General features: G+C 48.9%; 1 protein-coding gene and 1 long non-coding RNA gene across 20 annotated transcripts in view; one reads left to right on the forward strand and one right to left on the reverse strand.

Moving 5' to 3' along the window:
* Positions 1-19011, forward strand: part of LOC135902791 (coiled-coil domain-containing protein AGAP005037-like) — a 583363-nt gene that overhangs the window by 405337 nt on the left and 159015 nt on the right. The gene's annotated exons all lie outside the window — the stretch shown is intronic.
* LOC135902794 (uncharacterized) overlaps positions 17803-19011 on the reverse strand; it is a 55790-nt gene continuing 54581 nt past the window's right edge. For both annotated transcript variants that reach the window (XR_010564601.2, XR_011511514.1), the window contains exon 4: positions 17803-18025. This is a non-coding gene — a long non-coding RNA (uncharacterized lncRNA). The remainder of the gene's footprint in view (positions 18026-19011) is intronic.

Here is a 19011-nt window from a genome sequence, read left to right on the forward strand (position 1 = left end):
TTATAGTGACTGCTGGAAGCAGAATCTTGGTTTAGGGCCTGGATTCTGTGAAAACGATTTTTAGAAATTCGCAAGTTTGCAAATAATAGAAGCACGAGGTTTACAAATTATACGCTCTGCATCAAGAACAGATATCGTGGTTCTGTAAACGGCACCCATTAGATAATTAGAAGCGGACAAATTGAATATGTCATTTTATATCTCACGTGAACTTGTTACGTCGTGTACAAAGGTTCTGCAAAAGCTGCATTTCCATCCTAATAATTTTTTTTTTAGATTCATATGTGACATACCAATTTTGTGCGCTTTAGATGTACTATTAGGCTCATTTCACAGAATTGTTATATCATTTTTCATTGCCGAGTTACACACTTGTAAACTTGATAGTTTCGTTTTCTGAAAATTTTCGGTTTTCGCCAGTTTTTAATAAAATATTGACGAACTAAATAAAAATAAGAAGCCAACAGTCATTAGATTTTAAGATTTCCTTTTCAATGCAAGAAACCTCGTCGAACTTGGTGCAGTGGTTGCTGAGAAAAACGAATTCTCCTTCTATATGTATTTAGGTAGTAGCACCCGAGCTAAAGCTTTCTCTTAAAGGGACACTAAAGCGGAACAATAAATCAGTTTAGACTAATGAAGCATTGTTTGAGGACCCTGCAGGCAGTCATTTAAAAAAAAATAATTTGATTAATAGATCAGACAATGAAGGTCCAAGTATGAGTACTTGAATTTCGCGCCGAAACCCTAGCGCCGGTACGTCACCGTGACGTCAGGGATTCCAAAGTATGTTTTCGCATTTGGGCCGCGTCGGCTGAATAGAGGTTCCCGAAACTTGCCATGTTTAATATTTGGTTCCTTTAGAACACAATGTAGCCAATCTGTACCGCTATATATATTTAGTAGGCCCTAGAAGATGCCATAAATATCCATGGCGTCACAAGCCCCCACGTGCGGGAACTTAAGTAGGCGTCGCCACCCGTATTTCGTTCTATCGCTTTTTCTGGCTTACCAAGCGTGTTATCGTTGTAAGAGTTTTGTTTTTGGTGTTGTAGAACGATAATGTACAGATGCAGAAGAAATGATCGAAAGTGGGAAATTTGGCTCTTTTTTTAGTCTGTAATAATCAACTTTCTTTTTCCTTTAGGCAATACGAGCTAAAATGGAGTTTTCAAGAAATTCTCCAACCGTTATAATTGATTCAATGCGGCTCTTGTGGAGTCGATTTGACGTCGCCAGCCCACCGACGCTCTCCCATCGGACCAACGCGCGGGCGCAACTGCGGCGCGTACACGTTTGCGTAGATCACGGACGAGCGGCAATCTGTGCCCACCGAATGATAATAACCGGGATTGCGTTTCGCGAAGAGCGCGTTACGCTGCGACGACAAAAAAACGAAACCTCCGGTGAATAAGGATGTGGCAAGCCCGAAAGAGCACGCATTGCGAAGTTTCAATTTTCACTTTAAGTGCCTGTAATCAGAAAACACTACCGTGATTATAAGAAGTCATAATAATAAAAAAAATTACGTAAGCCTCGGTGGCCTTGAGTATACATATACGTGCATTTTTCCTCGATCATGCTGCTGTTGTGAAACCTCTCTTAGTCTTTCGTAAAGGCGCACAAGGAAAAAGAAACCCTTCAGAAATTGCATTCGCTTATAGCGGCATGGCACGGCTCTCGTGAGGTGCTTGTATCATAGATATCAACTAGGAGATTACCATCATTACGTCGATTGTCGGCAAGATGCAATGAATTCGTCCTTTTCCTTCTTCTTTCTTTCCCCTTCCTTTGCGTGCGCCGGTCACAGAACATGTTGACCTGACGTACAGAACGGGCCTGTCAAAATGCGTTACAAACACTAGAGCTGGTGGAGAACGAGCACAGGTGGAGCTGCGTTCGTCAGTGCGCCCACAGTCTGGCAAAAATTTTGACAGCCTGTCCAGTTTGTGGAAACTCGTGCTTGATAACGGGATATTTAGCTGGCCGCACAAACAGATGGCAACTTGTACAACTTCACATTTTCCTCGTATAGATGACTCTTTGTCTATCTCTCTATTTTGTCAACGTCACGCAACTAGTACCATCAAGTTACGTTCAATGTGCGCTATTTGACACCAGCGCGGGTCGTTGCTGGTTACAAGCCATAAACGAAGTAAGACTTCATCGCCACTGTTTAATTTACTACGTTAGAAATAACTTAACTATGAAACTGCGTTACGCGTATAATATCGATCAATGTCTAACTGATATATTTGCAACAACATATCTCGACAGTGACATACGTTAAGATTCGCGCTTTTTTTTTTATCACGAAACCTCTTCTCTTACTCCATTTCACGCCTTGGCGTTCGGCTGGTGTACGCTGTTTGAACGTTTCATTTCGCAGAGTTTCTCTCTTTCTGTCTCTCTGCCCCACCCAGTTTCCATAATAATCATATAATGGCGAAATATACACAAGAAAAGAATGATACACATCACACTAACCACAAGTGTTGTGCCTTACGGGTGTATCTCCCTGTTGATTTCGTGGCATTGCATCTGCATTATGTGTACCAAGTAACGCAAGTCTAAATGTTGACTCGCATCACAAAATCAAATCGCTTCAGCATGCAAATGCAATTTGTTTTCGCTCTGACGGTGGGCTTCTCCTGAATGCTCCCGTGCACACGCGCAGAGCCCGCTTCTAGCCTTAGCTTGGCCTTTGAGCTCAGCTTAGCAATGAGTAATCGAACTCGTTCTTTCAACCGGTGATATCAGTAGTGCACACAACTCAACCTAACAGCGTCCTGTCCGCGTCGTTTTTTTATTTCCTTCCAGGCATCGTCTCTGTTCAGCACACGCAAGAGGTGCGTCCCACTCGGGGTCACTGCCCGCTTAAGCGTCTTCCGTCGACACCCGCAGCGCGGCAGCGTACGCGCGTGTGCTTGTGCGATACCATTCATTTATTGTTTCCTTCGATTTATTGATTGACTGGCTGTCTGTCTGACTGATTAATGTACCGGGCTTAACGACAGGCAGAGAGTATGAGAGAGGGGTTAACGGAGAGCTGCTGATTAACTAGGGCCTTCTTACGATTGCTCGTACAATTCAGGTACGAATGTGTTTTTGCACTCTGCATTCGCGGAAACATGGCCACTGCGGCCCGTAAATTGAACCACCTACCTCGTGCACAACACCAGCAAGCCGCAGCCGCTTTATTCGCTCATTACCGGCAATAACTTGGGAAGATGACGGATTGTGTTAGTGCGCATTTGGGCCGCTGGCACGAATGAAACTCGAACATGTACCGAGAAGGCGCGTGGGAGTGTAAAAATGGCGGCAAACAGAGAGGAACTCTGATGGCAGAAATATGAAGCGGGTCGTCCGGAGACTCTGTAGTGACTCTATAGTGACTCTATAGCCTGGTATACTTCACGCCGGGGAAGTAGTTTGGCGGGGGGAACGATGCAGACAGGGTGAGGAGATGAGTGGTGGCATTGCGAAGAAGGCGGCGACAGCTTCTGCCCAGTTTTATCGTTTCGGGCGCAACGCGCTCGTGCAACACTTCACGGATTGCTCACCAAACGCCGTCTGCGTTGGAGAAATTTCGGCCGCGAGCGGTGCAGTGGGAGAGAGAGAAAGGGGGAATGTGGGAGGGAGACGAAAGACATAAGGTAAATCGGAATAGAACATCTGTTTTCGTACACCGCATTGGTTGACGGGGGAAGGCAGGGTAGAAAAATGAAAAACACAAGTAGACAGGCGCCGCCGCGCACATACTAGACCAGTCACTACTGAACTAGTTTGTACAAGTTTGTCGTTCTTAACATGCGTAATAACGCCTTTGTCGCCTTCTGATTTGACGGTTGGTGATGTTGGTATTACGAAACCATTCTTCCTGGAAGTGATCTGCCATCAACGGGAGCTGTGACACGGTATCGAGCGATCCTCGTCTCATTCATAAAGTCCGAGGACTTCCACTGCCAATCGAGGGACCAAGATCGCACGTATATGTTTCGCAGCCCTCCGCAACAAGCCACAACGGCCAGTCTTACCGCCAGCATATAAGTTCGCTTCAGCTCCTCGTTTAAGGTTTATGCTCGCATAATCTCCCTGCATCCGCTGCCTTCACTCTGAGGAGCACTACGTCTCCTCATATTCTATATGGCCACCACAGTTCAATGCCCTGCCTTCATTCCGTGCCCACGCCTCGAGCAGTACTAGAGCGACGGTGCCATTCAGAACTGTTTGCTTCGATGCTGAGAGTGGGAATGCCGGGCCACGAGCCGAAGCAGATCCATACGTGGCAGCCATCCAATCGCTCCACGCCTCTCGCGAAGCTCGGCCAAACGGAAGAGCGCGCGCGTGTACACGAGAGCCTGCAGAGAGGGAGGTGGTCGCACTTTCGTTCTCGTTGCTTCTGCTCTTTTTTTTTCTCGCCTTTTCCTTCTTCATTCGCCCTTTCGTCTGCCCTTTCAAGCATTCCGCTTACACACGAACGCACGCGCGCGCACGAAAAAAACATGCTCGGGGAGCCGAAAGACGCCCGCGCTTTGCCTGCGGCCTCCGCCGCTCTCGTTCGCGCTGGCGGCGTGCGCGGCGACTTTCTTTGGCGTCCGGAGCGCAATCTCCATACGCCCGCCGCCCGGACGTGGTGGCAGTCGTTGAAGCGCTCCTCGGCTTCGACCCCGCGCCATTTTTCCCCCTTCTTTATACGTATATCGCGTCCAGTGGGGCGTGCACAATGCGCGGCGGAGGACGGAGCAGCCAGTCTTTTTTTTTTTTTTTTTGTCTGACCGAGCTTGTGTACGGAGTTTAGCTCTGCTTCTTTTGTTCTCCATAGTGGCTGTTTCTCGGACGTAGTGCTTACCCGTTCCGCTTGGAGGCGTGATTGAGAGTTGCGAGGACGGAGCGCAGGCGTGGCCGAAGGGCATGGAAGTGCCGCGCGCAACGCCGCTTTCCTCCATCGGGGTTTGCCGGAAGAAGGCTTATCGTCTGCGATGAAAGGGAGCGCGGCGGGTTGACAAGCAGCCGAGGGTGAGGAAGAGAAAGGGGAAGCGCTGGGACCGAGTGGGTGAAGGCATACTGAAGGCACGAGAAAACAAATCTCCACCGAGAACGCATTCTTGTGATGCGTGGCTCAGGGTCTCCGCTGCGAGATAAGCGCGTTCCGCGCTCGATGATCCGCGGACGGCTCGCACGGTGCGAGCAGTTCTGGCGCGGATTTCCGCTCGTTAGTTAATTATTCAATTAAATAATCAACTGTGTCGATTGTTTGTTCATTCAATTAATAAGCCCGCGCTATATATAGTCAAACGTGCAGGTTAAGTTACTTCATTCGCACATTAGTTCATTCGTGGAGCTCACAACATTAACACGTGCGTCATGGGACTTTCACCCGCTGCGGAGGTTCAGTGGCTCTGGCGTTCTGCTGCCGAGCCTGAGGTGGCGGCTTCGATTCACGACAGCGGCGGCAGCATTCCAGTGAGTGCAGAATGTGAGATCGCTCGTGCGCTGTACTTTGGATGCTCGTTAGACAACCTACGCAGTTTCTGTACCTAAATCTAACAATCTGATTCAATTCAGCACACAAAATTTAGTTGGTTCGATCGCTTATACGTTCGTCTGTTTTCTCCCCCGGATTTATATAAAACTCGTAAGTTTACTTAGCAGGTTTTGAGAAGGCTTGAAGATCGCAGCGCTAGAGGAGTGATCTTCGATATTTCTCGGATGACTAACGCGACTCTGGCCATGCGGATCGTGGTGGGACGCGTCTAGCTGACCTCGAGAGAATTGGTGCACAACTGCATAAATTATTGCAGGATTTGCTTGCAACGTGAGACACCACGCCTTGACTGTCGGTAGCTAGTTAATATTGCTTACAACTAGATGAGCCGAGTGTGTGGGTTGCAGTCCGTACTAAATTCACGCGTCTTCGGCGTCTCACAGCTATTTGGCGTATACGCATATACAGAAACACATTCAACAAGAGCGGACACTCCGACGGAGCCCAGCGATCGAACTGACTGCCGCGCTCCAAACGGCTGATGTGAAAACCTGAACCACGCTTCCGGTTTCGGTTCTGGGCGCACGCGTGTTTTGGACGCTGGCTGGTACGCGCGGCATTTTTTTTTTTTTACAGCTAAACCGCGCACGGTCTTGGTGCGGAATCGTTTTATTATTTGGTAAAAATGACTGCGAATGATCTTTACAAGCCTCCACCGAATATGTGCCACGTTGCAATTCCATGAAGTAGACGCAAGACGCCTTGTGAAATGTGGAAATGTTTATTTTACTCTCTGTAGATGCTCGTTCCAGGCTTTTGGTGCGTTCAGCTAATGTTGCGGCACCAGGTAAGCCGTAGTAGTTCCCGTGCGAAGCCCCACTGAACGGCAAGCTGAAAAAAGTAACTTGCAGGCGTGTGTCACTCTGGTATTTAGAGCTTATAGGAAAACTGCGTATAAAGACGAAACGGTGCGAAAGTGGTGAATGTGGGAGATTACGAACAAAGGCAATTCGCGTTTACAAACCTGGCATAGAAAATACCCGACTCATCCCAAACAATACCATACATAAAATGTGATGAGAACATCCAATTTCCAAGCATTCCCCATTCCCGTGCCTTAATTACTTTTCTTTTAAGAGCGCAAATACACGGGCAACAGCACGTTTTCGAAACAACTTGACCTCACAGCTGACGTGATGTTACGCAGCTTATACAAATGGTGCTTTAAACTTCTGTTATTGTTTTTTACATCACCTCGTCTTTCCTGCCGAAGCCTTCCGATTGTCAACCTGGTTCGAGTTCCAAGCAAATGCCGTTGAAATTCGCCGAAACCCCGTTCGCGGTACAGCTGGTGGCAGCCATAAGAAGGCGTGGCGCGTGCGTATCCCCGTGTTCTCCTGTACAACGCACCCGAATCGTTCTCATAGCGGCCGCTGTACGTCGCGTCGAGCGCGACCGTATGCCGGCACATTTATTGCTTCCTCCAGACGACGGCCCGTAGCATACAGTATATAGCGTGTGTTCTGCCAGAAACTGTCCATTTGCAAAGCGGCTTCCAACGAAAGGGTTGTTAATGAACGCTGTCGCCCCTGAACTAAACGGCCTGCTATTTCGTGCGAGCGCCTGATTAAATCTGGCCGTTGTTCTTATTTTACGCGTTCCTCGCGATCCGCGCAGTAAGCGCTGTTTCGAAACGCGCCGTTCGTTCGAGGGAACGGTGTTCGCGAAGCGGTGGGGGCCAGCAGCGCGAGATTGCGGCCCCTTTCGCGGCCGGCGATGCGCGCTGATGGCGGAATCTCGCTTGCAGGGATCTCTTTCTTTCGTGTCATGTGCGCGGTTATTTACTTGCTACATAACACGAGGTGTGTGTGTCGGGGAGAGGGGGGGGGGAGGTGCACGTGGACCCGGTCTAGAGCTTTCGTTTTATCATTGGAGGCAGTTTGTATCCTCTGATATGTACTGCGCACACGTGCGAAACGTCGGCAAAGAGAGATGGAGTTAGAAAATGTTGGAAGCTTGACAAGGCGCAGTGGTGTTTGCAACCACATACTAGAGAGGAGGTAAATGTCGAATGAAACAAATATATTTTAAAGAGAAACAACGCTTTATTCTAGCTGAAGAAGTGGCGCATTGATTGATTGATTGATTGATTGATTGATTGATTGATTGATTGATTGATCGAAGGAAGGACGACAGCGTGCGTTGTGTTGTCCTCGTCTTCGCTCAATCAGTCAATCAATCGACCAATCAATAAATTGATTGATTGATTGATTGATCAATCAAACGAATAAATCGATCACTTGATTGGTCAATAAAATTATCGGAGAAGGAGAGACGGCTGGGCACAGGTTATTGTTAAGCAGTCAGCAATTATCAGCCGTTTGTGTGTGTGTGTGTGGGGGGGGGGGGGGGCTTTCTTCCGTTAGCACAATGTTTAGTCTCAATCAAACTAACAACCCATGGCTTTCTCTCTTGCAGAGAGGTAATGTACTATTGACGCTCGAGATTTCGTCACGCCATAACAAGCGCTCACATCTAGGGCGGTATAAAGGATTCGGCAAGCTCGCTACCTAGGGAATTTGTGGCTGTTCGCATGGCAGAAGCTGAGGGCACGCTGCCAAGATCGTTTATTCTGTGAAAATGTTGTTGTCTGACCTGAAGGCAACAATTTTATCATCGAATGTAGGTGGCCACATAACAAATGCTCCAAACTTTCGTCTCTATAGCGTTGCATTGATGCCTGTTCTCGCATATAACTACCGTCGAGCTTTTTTAACATATAACATTCACAATTTTTAACAATAACATTCCTACCCATCGTTGTGCAGAAAGAACGAAACGTCATCTTTCCATCTCGCCTGCGTATGGCTTGTTCATCGTGTAGAGAAACATTTAGAGATGATGAGACCCTTCTCTTCCCATGAAACATGCAACAAACTTGATAAGCAATGGCCATAGCCGTGTACGTTGCTGAGCTTTGGGCTCACTGGTGTTATCAATATCAGCCTACGGGCTACTTCATCTTGTGAAAGAGAGATGACTAACTTTCGTGAAGAATTCAGCATCTAAAGAAAAAGTTCCGCTATTACTTTCCATATGTAATAACCGAATAGGCGCACGGCCAGTCTTCTCCTTTTCTCAGGTAGTTTGGTCAATCGAGCTTACTTTATTGCTTTGACACGCTCCGCGCACACGTGTTCAGAACTGTCTAAGCTTCTTTAAACGCGATGTAAAGTTGCCGTCGCACTCTGAGACGACGCAGGCCACGAGCTGCCTTACGGTGGCGACATCTCGCGGAGGCGCTTGCGCAACACGTGTTCGCACGGTTATCGCGACTGTTCGTGTCAGCAGAGGGGGTAAAAGAAGATATGGCCGCCGGAGCTGTTTCACGCCAGATTATAGGGGTGGCGAAACTTTTCGCCTCACGAGATACGAGCATAGCGCAAAGCCTGCAGTCGCAACGATAAGCTCCGTCAAAACCTTGTTATGCGGCGTTTTACGAGATGTCGCCACTATAAATCCCTGCGGCCGGCTGCCGGCCGCCCCTCGACACGGCGGCATCACGGTAACGGCCAAAGGCATCAGAAACCCTTGTCTCGCAACGTGTATCTCACCATCCGTGTGTATATATATATATATATATATATATATATATATATATATATATATATATATATATATATATATATATATATATATATATATATATATATATATATATACAGCGGCAACGAATTCACGCTATGCAATGTAGTGGTCAGGATGCGCTGCCTTGTCGCTCTCTTTCTGTTTTTATACTTCCTTATGTAAGCAAGTTTTCTAACCCAAGAGAGAAATCCGCTGCACGTCTTATAACTGGCGGCGACGAAACTATCCCTGCGCCAGTATTATCACCGTCTATACCCAACGGCCAGCACGCGTTCTGCAGCATGCTCCCTCCAGATGACCCGTGTTTCATGTCGTGACCGTTGGTTTTCATTTTTCTTTCTTTATTTTTTGTTGTGTTGTGCGCAAGTTCCAGAAACTTGGGAAAGAACCCCGAAGCTCGCCTTCACTGTCATGACCGTATCGCATTATGAGCTATCCCATGGATAATAAAACGCCGTGTCGGGCCAGTTGGGGAATACCGACGTACCTCAAGGGGCTCGCAGGGCAGCGCGAGACATACCTAAAAGGGTATCCAAACCTGTAGCAAACTTTTATTAGCGCGCAGTGTGAAATTTATGTACGGATGTGATATCACGTGCTTTCAGTTGAGTTATCGTATAGAGTGCGACGGGGCAAGATGAAAAGAACATAAAACAGTAGAGTCATGGGCAGCTGCCACTATCTCGTGAGCAACGCACTGAAAACTTGGATATGCCTGACGACACGCCTTACCGAGACAAGCCAGATTAAAGCCGCGGCCCATGCGGCAGACGATGTATCTGTGGGTTAGGAAAATTCAGACAAGCGTCGGCGCCTGCGGTGCACAAATTATATTTTAACAGGGCCCGCTCAATCAGGACGGAACGAGACAAGGCGCCGCTGGCTTTCAAGCTTGCAAACCGCCCATTCCTTGCTCGCGCAGCGTAGCTTGCTGGGTGTGTCGCCGTCGTCTGTTTTAGTGGGATCACTGTGGCACGTAGTAGCGCCTGTCTTGACGAGAATGTCGTCAAGGTGTCAAGAATACCTAGTCAACGAAACGCTGAAAGGTCTGGGCCGCATCACAAAGACCGAAAGGCATGCGCAGATATTCGAACAGAGCGAAGGGTGTTATAATGGTGGTCTTAGGAATATATGAGGGTTTCACAGGCATCTGGTGGTAGGCTTTCACCAAGTTGATCTTGATGAAAGTTGTACAGCAGTGCAGTGCCGATGTAAAATCGTGGATGTGGAGAATTGGGTACCGGCCCAGGACAGTGGCCTTGTTAATAGCACAATAATCACCGCACGGGCGCCAGTCACCGGTCTTCTTCGGCACCATATGGACTGGTGGGCCCCAAGGACTGGAGGAGGTACGAATTAAGCCAAGGCCAAACATGTGTTCAAACCGCTTTTTGGCCACAGCCAGAAAATCCGGCACGAGACGAAGAGCCTGAGCAAACGCGGTAGTGCCAGACGATATCATGTGTCACGCTGTGGGCACGGTCGGTGACACGGTCGGTGACATGGAAGAGGCGACTGGATCTGGGGTTGGGAACAGTGGTCGGTGTCAGTGTTTGGGCCAACAATTTCCTGCGAAGGAGCAGGACTGGCGGCACTGATTTGCGCAAGAACCGTGCTTATGGTGGTACTAGCAAAGCGTAACAGGAGGTGGAGAACGGCGTCCAGAGTGACTGAGGCTGGGGCGGCGAGGTTGTGACGAAGAACGCGGCCGGCCTGTTTGGAGGGCAGCGACCTCAGCTGTAAGTCCCGCTACCTGCCGAGTGAGATCCTCGTTAGCTTTGAGAAGGCGCGCATAGTTGTCTCCAGCAGCTGAGCCGTGGAATGGAGGTTCAGGAGCGCGATGAACTGTGGCCACGGAGGCAACACCGACATCCAAAATCTTGGAGATCAACTGGGCCAGAGATTCCAACTTCTAGAATGAAGACGCGGTCAGGACCATGCGCACCTGCGGTGGAAGTCGCTGCAGGAAAAGTTCCCGTAAAAGTGCGCCATCAGTTGAAGGAGCCAGGTCTCCAGCCAAGGCTTGCATGCGACGCAGTAAGTCGGTTGGTTTGCAGTCGTCGAGCCCCTCCAAACTAAGAAGTTTCTGTAGTCGATGCTGCTCCGTTTCAATGGTGCGCTGGATGAACGTCGCCTTAAGGTGACCATAGGGGCGGTCGACAGGCGGGGAGCGTAGAACATCGCGAACAATCGCAGCAGTAGTAAGTGGAAGAGCTCCAACGACGTGGTCGAACATGGTCTGATGCGAATTGAGGCGGTGACGACGGAACAAGGATTCGATGGTAATGAACCAAAGTTCCCTGTCCGATGACCAGAACTCCGGGAGCTAGAGAGCGGAGACCTTGGGATCGCGAGGTAGAGGCGCTGATGACGGTACTCGATCTCAGGAATCCGAGGTCATTACTAATAGGATAGAAGGCGGACTGCGAAGACAGCAGGGCTCTAGTTCCTGGTGGCGGTATGCGTAGCGAAGCGGTTGAGACAATTGTAGCGCAAGCGCTGAGAGCTATGACGCGAAGCGCGGAGTTACCAATTTGTGGCTTAGGAGGAGGAGGAGGAACTTTATTATTGCAGAAACCGTTGCGTGGTTTATTCCTGGTTGGTTCCCTCTGACAGAGCTCCACTGGTGATCGCGGCTCGCCGGGCCTGGTCGAGGGTCGCCAGTTGGCTTCCCAGGTCCAGTTCGGAGAGTCTCGCCTCCCAAGACCACGTAGTGAGTGTGTGTGTTGTGACTCGTGGCGAAATTGCGTCGCCCGGACGGTCGGTGCATCCGTATGTTATGTGCGCGAGTGTCGCTCTGTGGTTGCTACACCAGGGACATGTCCGGGACGTATAACTGTCTGGGGAGATTGCGTGTAGACGAGACAAGTGTGGGTATGTGTTAGTTTGCAGGCGGCGCCAGTCCCTTGCCTGGAGTTAATTGAGAGCTTTGTGTGGGGGAGCGTATTGCGTTCTTTCGAGACGTTGGTCCTGTAGTATTTGTTGACCTGTCGTTAATAACTCGTGGGTCGCTCGTCGGTCTGTCGGGGGCTGAAGAAAAAAACCATACTGACGTCGGTGCTAATGTCTACAATTATATTTGAACACGGACCGCTCAATCAGGCGGGAGCGGGATTAAGCGCCGCTGGCCTTCGATCTTCAACCGCCGATTCTTTTCTCGCGCATCGTAGCGTGCTGGTCGTGTTGTCTATTTTTGGTCAGATCACTGTGGCACGTGGTAGCGGGCTACATGTTCTTCTTTTTTTTTTGGCAACCCTTTTGGCGCAGACCTGATACATTGGATCACCGGGCGAATAATTTCTTTAGAATAATTTCTATAAAATTTTATGAACTGGCTATGGCGGATATGAATTATAGCTACTTGCTCTCCCAAGCCTCGGGCGTTCTCAACTTTGCTGCTCCAGAGTGGGCGAAGTGGCTGAATAGATAAAAACAAAACGAGTCTCTGGCACAAAACTACGATCAATATGTCTTAAAACAAGTTTATCTCTTTTCCACACGGTGCCCTTGACGTAGTGCGAGTTCTTGCTCATAAAGTGCGGCTTCAAGTGCACGTTGATGTACTTGCGCTATAGCAAAGTCCAGATAGTACGCGCATTATTGAAGTTTCAGTGCTTGCTGCAGTGTTACTACGGTGTAGTCTATTGCGCCACTTAGCATGGGGTCAGCGAATGGCGGCTGTTGCCTCCAAGATGTCGAATTGCACACATTGCGCCTTCTGCGCATTTAAAAAAAATAATTTGCTGCGCTTAGGTATATGGCACAGAAGACGCTTTATACATGGTGAAAATAACTGTATTGCGAAGCCAACGTATAGCTTGCTATGTGAAGTAACACGCCAGCTGAGCGCACACTTCAGAGGCACAAATGACACACAAGTGACTTCAGACAACAGCCTTCGCATAAGCATTGTATGTATAATTTGTTATTGCATTTAAAAAAGGTGTAACAGGTGATGCGCGCACAAGAATATTTACTGCACGTGCACATGTAGTCATACACCCCTGCTGTGTTTAAAAAAGTGAAATGAAAATGCACCGCCGTTTTACGTGTAATTTTTATTGAGCAAGTTGTACAGGGATGGCAGTCGTTATAGGCTTCACCACTGAGTAGTTTGTGATGGGGGATTAGATGAAGTTGGTAAGCTTGGTTAGTTCCCGCTGGCGTGTCGAAGCACGCCGAGCAATTGCGCGGTTTTTGCGAATGAAAAAAATTACCGGTGATTACGATACTTCCCAATGCGAAATTCGACCGCAGCTACATACGTGTTTTCATTTCGCGTGTCAATATTTCGTATTATGATTATATAGGTATACGGTTTATATTAGGAAAAGAACGCTGTGAGTAGCGTAGCCGGCGCGGACAGTCTGTCTCGTGCGGCGCACTGCAAATGGAGCGAAGTGTGGCGCGACTGCCTCTTTAATCGGGAGATCGCGAGAGGCGGAGCGTGGATGATGCTTGAGCGCGATTCACAGCATGCCACCGCAGAGAGACCTCCGCTCATGCAGCGCTTTGTTTCCAAACAGTGGACGCGCGCTGCTCTGGCGTCATATCGCAGCCATCGTCGCCGTACAGCCCGTCTTGCGCGGCACTACGCTTTTCTTCTCCCTGCTTTCCTTCCACCAACGACGAGAGCGGCCCTTCGTCGCGGGGGAGTCATGCCAGCAGTGTCAGGTACCGCGGACTGACCTCATCAGCTCACGCCGACGACGAGCGTGCACGAGTAGCCGCAGCACGAGTAGCCCTCCCCACCTGGCGCCATCCTGGCCCCTTCTCGGAAGCGCAGATAAGATCGCCCACGCCGCTGCGGATGCCGTGGCCGTCGGCAACTCAGCGCATGCGCAGGCCGTCTCCCTTCCGCTCCTCCTCCGTTTCCACTACCGTATTCTAGTACATTCTAGTTTCCAGCTCAGCCTATCACTGTAGTAGAGCTGCAATCACTGTATCCTCCTCCTCCGCTTTTCTCCTCACATTGTCTTCGCTCTCGCCCCCGCGAGAGCAAAGAGGCTCTCGTGGGGGCTAGAGGCTCTTTTCTTTCACCCCCCGCTGCGCTCAGCGTTTGCTCTTTCATCCTTCGCTCTGCTCTTTCGCTCGGTTGCTCCGAATCGGCCGAGGTGCGTCGACGCTCAATGCAGGAGCGGGCGCTGCTGCGCTCTAAGATCCCTTGGCGTGCCGCTGTTCTTCGGCCGTGCGTCGCTTCTCTTGTTACTCGCGCTCCATGGCTGTGCGTATCTCGTCGGCCCTTTGCCTCACCTCCTGCCTCGCGACTTCGGTATGCATTGCACACCTGTCATCTCTGCAAAGGCTTTTCACTCTGACGCTGCTCTTCCGTTTGATACTTTAGAGGGCTCATTGTATCTGCAAGTAGATGCCTGCGCGCAACATAGTGCAGCTAGCGCAACCGAGCCACGTCTGTGTGTGGCGCCCACGCCTGCACCGGTGAGTGGGGCAAGCAGAGGAGGGGTCAAGCTAGTCGCGGTGTGCGATACGGGTTCAGTGGGGTGTGCAATCGCATCGGCGAAAGACTTTGTGACATTGGACGGCTTCCCCTTCGATGCAATGATAATTTCTGGCGTACTAGTTGGTTCATACATTAATTATTTAAAAAAAATTAAATTACGGGGTTTTACGTGCCCAAACCACTTTCTGATTATGAGGCACGCCGTAGTGGAGGACTCCGTGAATTTCGACCACCTGGAGTTCTTTACCGTGCACCTAAATCTAAGTACACGGGTGTTTTCGCATTTCGCCCCTATCGAAATGCGCCATGAATTATTAACTTGCTGCGAAGATGCACAAGATGTCTTGTCCTTGTTTTCCATTTTTTAAGCGCCTTGCGCAGCACGTTAATAATTATCTCCTGTGACCTTGAGTCCTTAGCATTTAAAGTACATGTCTCTACTAGTTCGCTTTTGACGTCCGTTTTCAGGGTTTGTTATTATAAATGTGCATTTCCGTATATATAGGCTCCACTGCCGTGGACATCCTAAACGTCTCGCTCAATATGGGCACTCGAAAATCCGGCAGTGAAAGCAGAGACAGGCTCGACGTTTGTGTAGGTTTTCGCTTGTGAGAACATCTTATTATCGGGCGGCAGCGTCCGCTAATATTACGTTCGCTGTTCCCATCGGGGCGTCGCCTATTCTTAGGAACCTTCCCAATGCGCATACGACGTGCGTTATGAGAATACAGCTCCCAGAAAACCAAACAGACAAAAGGGGGGGGGGGGGGGGGGGGTTGGCGAAACGCTGAGGCGCAGAGCGTGGGCTGCTGCGTTCGAGGCACCAACTTTGTAAGCGAAAACGGCAGGAAGCCAGAGAGGATGCGCAGGTCTTCGTTCTTCCTTTTGCCACAGGCCTGCGCAGCAGGCGGTGAAAGGAAGAAAAAAAAGAGAGAAAATGGGGGAGGGGCTGCCGACTCTACCCCGAGCACGCCACTCTCGGCGTCGTTGTCCCGAAATGGAAATGCCCGATTTGGGAACGTCTCCCCTCCCATTGCGCGCTCGCTTCGCCGCTGGGGAAAATTGGGCGCGCGCGATGCGCTTTTATTAGGCGGGGGCACCTCCCCCGCACGCTCATGCACACGCGAGGCCCCTGTGGCCGTCGGCGAGCAAAAGGCAAAGAAGAGACGCGGTCGTGATGAGCAAATATAGGGCCGGCTGGCTCCGCTGACAACGCATCGTGGAGGGAGGTAGCGAGGGCGATGGCGGGAGAGTATGGGGGGAGGGGGGGGGGTGGCGAATCGGGAAAGCCTTCGCGAGACAAGGTGGGAGACAAAGTGTTGAGCAGCGACCTTTTAATTGCCCGTCACATCTATGTCGCCGACAAAGGCGGCCACCCGTTGGGAGGTTGACGCTGCGCATAGTGTGGGTAGAGAAAGAGTCGCGGTATTGCGGACGCAGAGGGTGAGAGAGAGCGGGAGCTGCTTTAGCAGCGGTAAAAACATTTGCAGCTCCTCCTGTTAGTTAAATTGGTTAATTCGAATATTCGCTTAATTCGAAGGCACTGGAAAGTGACGGGGATAAATTATACATTGACAGTGGGAGGAAAACTTGTTTGGCCCGCACGTGTAAGCGCATCCATTCGGTTCATTCGACCCCCGGTGGTTCCCCTTCATGGACGCAGCGGTTGCTCAAACCATGAAAGCACAAGAAATTCAGACAACGGCTCTGCTGCTTGTCTATGCAGGAAGCTTTTGTATTTGTATTTTTTCATGCTTTAGGATTTCGAGCGTCAAAGTGGAAGAAAGTGTGTGTGTGTGTGTGAAGTGGGGGAAGCCGGTCACGTGGTAGAGGTAGTGATGGGATGGGGCAGCTTAGGGCAGTGGGTATGTTTATATTTACATATAAAGTTCAACTGACGGCGGTCTGCTCCGGATCACCGTCAGTGTCAGTCGCCCTTCGGTGCTCGAAGAAGCAGAATCTGTGCTGAGTGAGCTCACCGCAGCTTTCCCTCCCCCTCCCCTCCCTCTATCTCATCTTTCTAATCCCTCTCTCCCGTCCCCCAGAATAGGGTAGCAACCAGACGTATTTCTGGTTAAAATCGCTGCCTTCTCTGTTTTTTTCCTCTTCCTCCTGCTCCTCCTGAACAATAATTTGCAATGCAGAGAACGTGGTTTAAATTATGGATCCTGGACCTCAAACAGGTGCGATCTAATGCTAACGCATTCCTTTCGCATCAGTCGCTAAATCGCCACTGTTATTTTTTTTTTTTCTGAGGCTCCTTGCGCCCGCAATGCCATCCGTCATCCGTTCCCGCTTGTTTCAAGTCGGATGGAGCCTCCATATTCATCAGACTGCTTCGTTCGTTTATCATGGTGTCGCGAGGCAATTCCACAACGTTGTCCATCAATGTTAAAAAAAAAAGTTTTCCAGTATTTTTTTCTTGATCTTGAAGAATATTAGAGTTCGTTCATTTTGACTACCGTTTGTTAATTCGTGGTTTCCGATCACTCAACCAACTCTTCTGGTCCTGCAGATGTAGAATTAAACGGTAGTCGACTGCACTTGTCGCCGCCTAAAAAGCGCATAGCCGGAGGGAGACGAGCGAAGCGTGCGAGCACTGCGCTGACTTCCGACGAATGATTCGTTCCGGAAAGAGCGCGAACATTGTATGCCACGTGACGTCGTAGCGAAGGAAAATGGAAACGTGGGCGAAGAGAAAAAAAAAAACGCACAACGTCGTTTATTATGCAGCAGCACTCGGGCCGCGCACTTATAGTCGGATACAACTTTAGAAAAAAGGGGAGGCCCCGCCCAGATGACCGAAGCGGCGAAGTCACTGGCCGTCCGGCGCATGACGTCGGTCCAGAGTGCGCGCCCATTGGTGGATGCTCGTGTACATCCGCCTCGGAGGAGTAAACGCCCCCTTTTTTCTAAAGTTGTATCCGACTATAGAGATACCGCAATTCCTCGCATGACCGAGCGTGCTGTTTGCACATAAAATGATGACAAATCCAACCGGCAAAATAATAAAGAGCAATATTTTTAGTGTCTCTGTCGAAATGATATATATGCAGCGGATACGGTAGCTTTCACTTCGTTGTCTCAGCGGAATATGTATACGGCCATTTGTTTTCATTGTCACATCACATCACCTTAAGGACCCCCCAAAATGGGGATATTATTTAAGGATTGGGTACACGAATATGTAATCGCATATTAAAAAAAATTAATGGTTCAATATGACAGTTATACAATGAGAAAATGTAGATGGACAGGTGGTTGCAGTGACGTTGTGTGGAAGGCCCTTCCAGTCTGTGACTGAGTGAGGAAAGAATGATGCAGCAAACGTTGTAGTATGAGCAGGTAGACGGGCAACTTGCAGGGGATCGCCAATGCGGAGTTAAATTCGTGCCGGAGGGCTTATGTAGGGCGGAATACGAAGTGAGCTGAAAAAAAGAAACAAAGAAGAAAAAAAAACTTATGAAGCAAACACATTACTGGCGATTCGACGACGACGAGCAAGATTTGTTAGACCGGATCTCGCTTTTAAATATGATATGCTTGGTATTGCTCGAATAGCACGAATGAATTAATCTAGTGGCTCGTTTCTGTGCTGATTCCAGTGAAGTTATCAGATAGATTTGGTTAAGGCTACAGATAAGGAATGCATATTGTACTTCTGTTCGTACCAGGGAGGTGTATGATATATATATATATATATATATATATATATATATGAACAAACAAAGAAAGAAAATAATATATTCATTGCAATATATTATATATTCACATAACGGCCGCATTTGAGGGCTTGTGTCAATCGTTTATTTGAGCTAGACACGGGGCCCTGCGTTCATCTCTGTCGGAGGCGGTAAACTGCACAGCTTAAACTGAAGGTTTCGTTTGTTTTCACGTACGCACAGCAGCGCAAGGCATGAAGCGCGAGGCAATTCAGCGAAGTCCTCGTGCTCTTTCCAAGCTCTCTGCTTGTGGAGTATTAAACTTTTTATACAAACATCATTGAAAGTGAAACAATAAATGTGCGTGTAGTACCTTTCTGAGAGCCAAAAAAGTAAATGAAAAAATAACGAAACACTCGCAAGCCTGATTTTTGCTTGGCATTACAACCTCACGGCATTGCCAATGAATTTATTTCCACATAGTGTAAATCTTACGCGTTAACACTTATGCATGTGAAAGAAAAAAAAACAAATAAATACTGATTAAACGCACTGTTATATATGATTTGCCGCGTTGGACAAACGCAAATAGATGGCAGTAAAACGCAGCACGAAAAGAAGAAGAAGAAAGAAAGAACTGACAGGCGCTCCAAATAAGGAAAAAAATGTTTTTGTCGGGTTTCGTAATATCTCATTATGCCCTGCGTATATGGAATAACAACGCAATGAAACGTCCGTTTTTTTTTCTACAT

The sequence above is a fragment of the Dermacentor albipictus genome, chromosome 1, assembly GCF_038994185.2.
Source record: "Dermacentor albipictus isolate Rhodes 1998 colony chromosome 1, USDA_Dalb.pri_finalv2, whole genome shotgun sequence".
In the NCBI taxonomy this organism is placed as follows: Eukaryota; Metazoa; Arthropoda; class Arachnida; order Ixodida; family Ixodidae; genus Dermacentor; species Dermacentor albipictus.